Raw genomic sequence first — 7,400 nt, forward strand, 5'->3', positions numbered from 1 at the left:
TGATAAGGTTTGCAGCTCTACCTTATCAGGCAGCAGCCTTAAAGTCTAACTTTAGCCTCTTCCCTGTCCTCTGGCACTGCCTTCTAAATATGGAAACCCACATGGAGTCAGATTTTTCCATTTGTTTGGACAACATTTCAAAGATCCAAACTGTGTCACAGATGCAGAAGAGGCAGATTTGAGCAGTGTAAATTCAACATTTTAAAAGAGCGCCTGGCTCCCTGAAGCGTCACGGTGCCAAGTTTGACTTTGCTCTATTTTAAGCCGCTCGTCTGAGACAACCTCCTGGGTGAGAGAGGAGTTAGGAAACCTGCTTCACTGTGACACAGAGTTTCCCCCGAAAATGTTTTTCTCTAGTTAGAGGGGTTTAAATCATGTATCAAGACTGGTGAAGACATTGATGCACACTAACATACTTGAAGAGGAGCAAAAATAACCATTAGCAGAGTAGGCCAGGAAGTTAAATCCGAACTTTCAGCTCTCAAAGACGGTATACCACCGGCAGGTTGAGGGATTTCACACAAGTCGGAAATGCAATTATGGGCACCCAGATAGCTTAGTTGGTAGAGGAGGCGCCCATAAATAGAGGTTTACAGGGTTCAACTCTGACCTGCGGCCCTTCACTACATGTCATTCCCTCCCTCATTCCCTTTCTTCATGTCTTCAGCTGTTCTGTCTAAATAAAGGCTGAAAATGCCCCAAAAATTAATCTTAAAAAAATAGATAAAGGAAATGCTATTATGCTATTTGTCCAAATGCATGTGGATAGCATTCACAATATAGGGATTCTTAAAGATAACACCAATATAAACTATAGTAGATAATAATAACAATCCTTCCAAAAAGAATCTATTCTGCTCCTATAACAGTTTCCACTCTTTCAACTCATGAACGGGTTGGTATGACATCATACAAAAAGTTATGCACACTAACGTATGATGTCATACGAAAGCTAGGAGACTGCTGACTCGTTACATGACCTCTGCTACCGAGCTCCATGATGCCGAGGGGCATTAGCTACATGTTTTAAGCCGCTACAGAGATTCCTGCTGCCAGCTCCAAACCTTCGTCACAGCTCGGTCGTATCAGCGGAAGTTGGTAGATGTGTTTAGCCGCTACAGAGCTCTGCAACACCATCATGCTCCGCATCCTGCTCCGTCAGGTCAGCGGTAGTTGGTGGTTCAGTTATCTGAGAATAGGTCACTCTGAGCCTGGTACAGAGCACCGCGAGCTGCTGAGATCACGGTTAAGAAGTGTCATCCGGCGACGAAAGTTAAATTCAGGCACCAGTTTAGGAAAAAGATTGTGGTTTGGATTAAAAAAGTCCCAAGGAACACACATTTCCTGGCTGTGTCTTTGGGAAAGTCTTTTGTTTTCCTTGGGAAACATACTCCGCTAGGATTAGTAGTCTTGCTTTGCCAGACCTTCCTCCACAACGCTGCGGAGTAGGGTCTGGCTAGTCCACACAGCAGTCCATGCTCTGGTTAGTTGACATTTATTTAAACAAATTGTCATCATGGGCGTTGCTAAGCGTTGGTCAGAGCCACAGTGCCTCTGGTAAATAGTCTCAGGATGGAACTTCTTTTAGTGGAACATGTGTACGTTCAGAAGTAGTTTTAGTTGTCAACAGAAAACTCTGATTGGACAGATAGTTTTGCTAGCTGTCTGGATTTACCCTGCAGAGATCTGAGGACCAGGTAACCATAGTCCTCAGATTGGACAGATAGTCTAACTAGCTGTCTGGATTTACCCTGCAGAGATCTGGGGACCAGGTAACCATAGTCCTCAGATTGGACAGATAGTCTAGCTAGCTGTCTGGATTTACCCTGGAGAGATCTGAGGACCAGGTAACCATAGTCCTCAGATTGGACAGATAGTCTAGCTAGCTGTCTGGATTCACCCTGCAGAGATCTGAGGACCAGGTAACCATAGTCCTCAGATTGGACAGATAGTCTAGCTAGCTGTCTGGATTTACCCTGCAGAGATCTGAGGACCAGGTAACCATAGTTAAAATATCAACACAAAGCGTAAGGTAATGGACATCCAGCGGAATTTACGGCAACAACAGAGCAATCCTGGAAGTGGAACCTTGTGGATATAGACTAGGGTTAGTCAATATGGTGCATCCAACCAAAAACGTGGAAATTTTATTTATTTAACCTTTATTTAACCAGGAAGTCCCTTGAGATTGAATCTCTTTTTTGAGGGAGACCTGGCCAAGACGGCACACTAGATTACAATACAAACAAAAATACAGCATAAACAAAATCATACATAGAGGAAAGGACAGGTCACATGTGGCAGTTACATTTTTGAATTACATGACATTTTAACATGGCCTTAAACTCATTTAATGAGACTAGATCATTTAGATGGAGCAAGTTTAGCAAATTATTCCAAGACCATGGGGTGAAGTAAGAGAAGGCTTTCTTCCCCAGCTCAGTAAAAACCCTTGGAACCTGGTAAGAGCGCCACCTGGTGGAATGGAGATGAAAATGGCTGGAGTTCAGCTTAATGTGGAAATCATATATATTACAGTGCTTAACTTTACGTAGCTTTTCGAACGAATGGTTCATGAGAACAGGCTCTGTCAACCAGATGTTGGAACCTGCTGCAGGCACAAGAGCATTAGTGAGGTTGATGATGTGTTGGACTGGTGTTGGCTGATAAGACCAAAAGTATTTGATGGAGTTGAGGTCAGGGCTCTGTGCTGACCAAGTTCTGCAGCTTCTTCAGCTATAGAGCTGGAATGGTATGGTGAAACAGGAAAGGGCTGTTTGAAAGTTGAAAGCACTTTGTTGTTTAAAATATATTTTTATACTGCAGCAGAGTTTATTCAGTTGAAGCTCTGGATAACTTCCACACAGTGGGCTGAGAAAATAAAGCAGTGGTTCCCCACCTTAAAGGCTTGCAATCACTTTATATTATGTAGTGAAACACTTTTGACCCCTCATCTAGAGTACAGCCTTAGTGTGGACATAAATTATGCATTCATTCATTTAACCTTTATTTATACTCAATACAACTTCAAGGGGCAGCCTTCATTTACAATAACATTGAGTTACAAAGACAAAGAAAACTACAAAGAAAACAATAAAGAAAATGAAAGCAACACCATCATAAGAACTTCATACTATATAAAACACTTTTTGCCCCCATTTTCAAGAGCTGAACTCAAAGATACATACAAGTAAGTAAGTACATTAAAGGCTTATTTCTCTCAAATATTGTTCGCAAATCTGTCTAAATTTGTGTTAGTGAGCACTTCTCTTTTGCTGAGATAATCCATCCACCTCACAGGCGTGGCATATCAAGATGCTGATTAGACAGCGGGTCTATTGCACAGGTGTGACTTAGGCTGGCCACAATAAAAGGCCAATCTAAAATGTGCAGTTTTACTGGATTGAGAGGGTCCGGGGGTGCGGGGTCTGAAAACCAGTCAGTATCTGGTGTTAGGGTTGGGGTTAGGGTTCATGCGTGAAGAGAACACCTCTCCAAGGGGCCAGACGCCATCACATGTGAGCATTTGACCACTCAAGGCAGTTACAATGAACTAAGAGAGAGAGAGAGAGAGAGATGAACTGAGGTGTTGCATTTATAGTTTTGTGTAGAATTCACCAAAACTTTCCTGAATGGAAAAACTATTTGGTAAACAAATCAGGACAACCAAGATGCAAAAGAAATACAACCATGTAAAGCAATTACAAGTAGAAGTCTGGAGGTCCAAAATCGGATTTCTGAAATGTCCAAAAGGCACAAGTGTGCTGATTTTAAGGAAATGCTGCAATTTGTTCCACAAGCGAGGTGCACTAAATCTAAAAGCAGTTTCTCCGAGTTCAGACCGAGCTCATGGAACATGAGCCAGTCAGCAGAGCGAGTGTGATAATGTCCCTCTAAAGGACAAGGCAGTTCTGCGAGGTGATTATACAGCAAGCAGGTCAACCAAAGTGTGAATTTTCCCTTAACAAACTGTAACATTTGGAGGATTTTAAGAAGCCTTGGAGGAAAAAGCGTTGAGTATTCCAAATGATATCTGAAAAACAGAAATGCAGTAGGTAACCTCCTGGGTTGGGACCAAGGGAACGGACTAAAATTACCCATGCTGCAAAATTGTCTAATGCTAAACCTCTATTATTCTAAAAAACACTGAAATTATCAAAACAAGAGGTGAGGCATTCTCAGGTTAGTTTCCAGTGTCATCTGACTTCTTAAATAATGTCTATAAAATGAGTGAGCAACTTTAAATCAAGTAGTTTGTCCCACTTCTTTCACTTGAACTCAGAAGCATACAAGAAGCTTGAAATGTATTTATGCAAAGCGAGATCCCTGTCAAGGTGGATTTTTTTCGTAGTGAAAGACGATTGTCCAGATGGCAGCTCAGAGAGTGAATTGTTGCTCAGAAGCCAAATTACTGGTTACAACGCTCCGTAAATAAAGCAGCGCTCCGCGCCAAGCGAGCACGCCGGGCTGCCTGGACGTGTGGGTGACTAATGGTTTGGAATTAGCCGTAGCATGTGGGCCGTCTGTCAGCGCTATCGGCTGGTAAATGGCACTTTGGGACATGTGGGTCAAGCCTGCCTCCTCTGCACACAGCCACCCGCCTGGTTCAGTGGAATTATGGGAAGTCTAGTTTGAGTGCGTGCGTGTTTTGGCTTCCTCAAAGTTCATTTGACAGGGAAACTTCTCTCGCAGAAGAAGGGAGGAAGAAAAAGGTGTGAGACTCATCCGTCTGATGAAAGTTGTACATGACACATCCTTTTTATTTACTATGTAAATCCACCAGATTACCCACAAGAATAATATCGCCATATTAATAAGAAATTCAGTCCCAAACATCACCCTGGAATCTAGTTTGTTCTTATTAACATGAGAGAAAAGTCGGCCACTGGGGTGGGATGATTTCTGTTTTTCTCAACACAGTTTCTTGTTATTTTCTATAATTAAATGCCAAAGTAAGACAAACTACTGCTATCAGTTTTGAGAGAATGACACTTTTTTTCTATCCATTAACTCAGGATGCCGAAGACACAGAAGCATCTATTTCTGATGCTCAGAGCGTCTTTCTTATCCTCTCCAGCGTGTTTTATATTCCAGTCTGCGGCAGTGGACAAGACTCAAATCAGCAGCAGCAGGGAGGACTGTGTCTCTCTCTCTCTCTCTCTCTCTCTCTCTCTCTCTCTCTCTCTCTCTCTCTCTCTCTCTCTCTCAATCTTTTAAAAAATCTAAAATAAAACACCTTTTGTTCCTTTACAGAAACCGACCTTTGGCTTGGTCCGGTAAAAAAAACGCCTCGTTGAGCTTTGAGCGTTCACAGTGTCCTCTGTCTTCGCCGGAGATGAAAGACTGCTCACATCCGTGACCCTGGACCTCATCTTGCAACTTCAAATGATGATAACAACTGTATCTGCGACAGAACAGTCAGCTCTCTATTTCTCCATGTATATCTGCAACAATGAAAAAAAGCTGACAAGACACCTATTCTTCGTCTCCCTTCTGTTTCATGTGTCCTTTCAGTGTAATACAATGTCTAGGACAGGATCGCCTGCCGTGACCTTTGACCCCTCCCTAGCTTTTTCCTAGCCGGCTGTGACACTAAGTAGAGCGTGACAGGCCGATGTCGGGGATGTGACAGCTCTATCAAGCTGAGCGACTTGTGTCCCTCAGAGGGAGGTGGTGCCGAGGTGTGAATGTGTTTAGGACGATCACACAGGTAGAAGAAAAAGAAGAGGGGGGGGGGGGGGAAGCTCATTTAGCCATTTGCTGCTACTTAAAGTCTGATGTCGCCCGGACTGCGTTCCTGGTAAGACATGAAATATTCATCTCATGCATAATTTGGAGGGAAAGCTTTGAAAGGATCTGTTGTAGATCCTCCTTCATTACAGATGAAAAACAAAGCTCATTCGACCCCCTCCGGTCGCAGATAAACCCCAGACTTTATTCAGCATTTGTCTCCTGCTGGTTTTTAGCCAAACACGGCGTTATGACTTCAGGTTGTAGCTCCTTAAACCCGGACTCGCTCCCTCTCTTGTGTGTCGTCTCCATGAATACCTTGATGTAGTTGGGCTCTCCTCGCTGCCTTTTCTGTTACAGGTGAGAAAACAGCAATCTTTTGGGATTTGTTTCCCATCTCAGCGCTGCTACAGTCAGCAGTCTGCAGCAGACACCGTCTCCGGGGCGACGGCTCTGACATATGTATCTGTCACTCGGCCTGGCGGCTCACTCAGTCTGTCCTGTTAAATTAATCACACTGTGTGTGTGTGTCTTTTACCGCTAGATTCATAAAGCTTTTTCAGGGTATTCTTAGTGAAATTATACTGCACTAGCAAATGAAGTTAGAGCTTTGTTTTGTGGTCAGATGTCTTTTTACTGCACTGTCCTGGAGTAGAACTCCTGATCGTTGTGTTCTGTACAATGACCATAACGTTTTCTATTCTGTACTCTTCAGTTTCTTGTGCTGTTCAGTTTCTTGTGCTGTTGGAACACTTCATTCGTCCCCTGAAATCCATAAAGTACTTTCTCCCCTTTTAGGGACAGTTAGTTTTTTATTTAAGGGGCTACTGGAGGAGTTGACCCTCCCTTTGCCAATATACATTTTTGTGTATTTTTGTTTCTGGCCGACAGGGACAAACGCCCTACAACCTAAGAAAACACACACAAATAGACAAAACACTGGCAAATTAAGAAAACATCTTCATTAATTTGACACATGTGCAGCATTCAGCAAACACACTGCAAATACACACAACCAAATACACAAACACGCTGCAAATACACACAACACAACAAAATACACAAACATGCTGCAAATACACACAACACAACCAAATACACAAACACGCTGCAAATACACAAAACACAACCAAATACAAAAACACGCTGCAAATACACACAACACAACCAAATACAAAAACACGCTGCAAATACACACAACACAACCACATACACAAATGCACTGCAAATACACAACACAACCAAATACAGAATTACACTGCAAATATACACAACACAACCAAATACGCAAACATTCTGCAAATACAGAAATAATACAAAAAGGAAATTTAACGTTTAACTTAACGTTCTGGGAACGTTCGTTTATAGTTACAGTGAACGTTCCCCTAACGTTCTGTAAAGGTTGCAACGTTAAGGGACCGTTCCCCTAACGTTCTGTAAAGGTTGCAACGTTAATGGAACGTTCCCCTAACGTTCTGTAAAGGTTGCAACGTTAATGGAAAGTTCCCCTAACGTTCTGTAAAGGTTGCAACGTTCTCGGAACGTTCGCCTAACGTTGTCTAAAGGTTGTAACTTTTAGAGAATGTGCTGTAACCACAAACAAACATTCCCAGAACGTTAGGAAAACCTTACAATTAACCAACAGACAACCAAAATACAACCAAAACAAA

At 42.6% G+C, this 7,400-nt stretch overlaps 1 long non-coding RNA gene across 1 annotated transcript in view; it reads left to right on the plus strand.

Moving 5' to 3' along the window:
• Positions 1-1,517: 1,517 nt before the first annotated feature.
• Positions 1,518-7,400, plus strand: part of LOC116695397 (uncharacterized) — a 16,755-nt gene continuing 10,872 nt past the window's right edge. Inside the window, exons 1-2 of the long non-coding RNA XR_004333451.1 lie at positions 1,518-1,619; positions 2,379-2,381. This is a non-coding gene — a long non-coding RNA (uncharacterized LOC116695397). The remainder of the gene's footprint in view (positions 1,620-2,378; positions 2,382-7,400) is intronic.

Source organism: Etheostoma spectabile, chromosome 9 (genome assembly GCF_008692095.1).
Source record: "Etheostoma spectabile isolate EspeVRDwgs_2016 chromosome 9, UIUC_Espe_1.0, whole genome shotgun sequence".
Classification (NCBI taxonomy): Eukaryota; Metazoa; Chordata; class Actinopteri; order Perciformes; family Percidae; genus Etheostoma; species Etheostoma spectabile.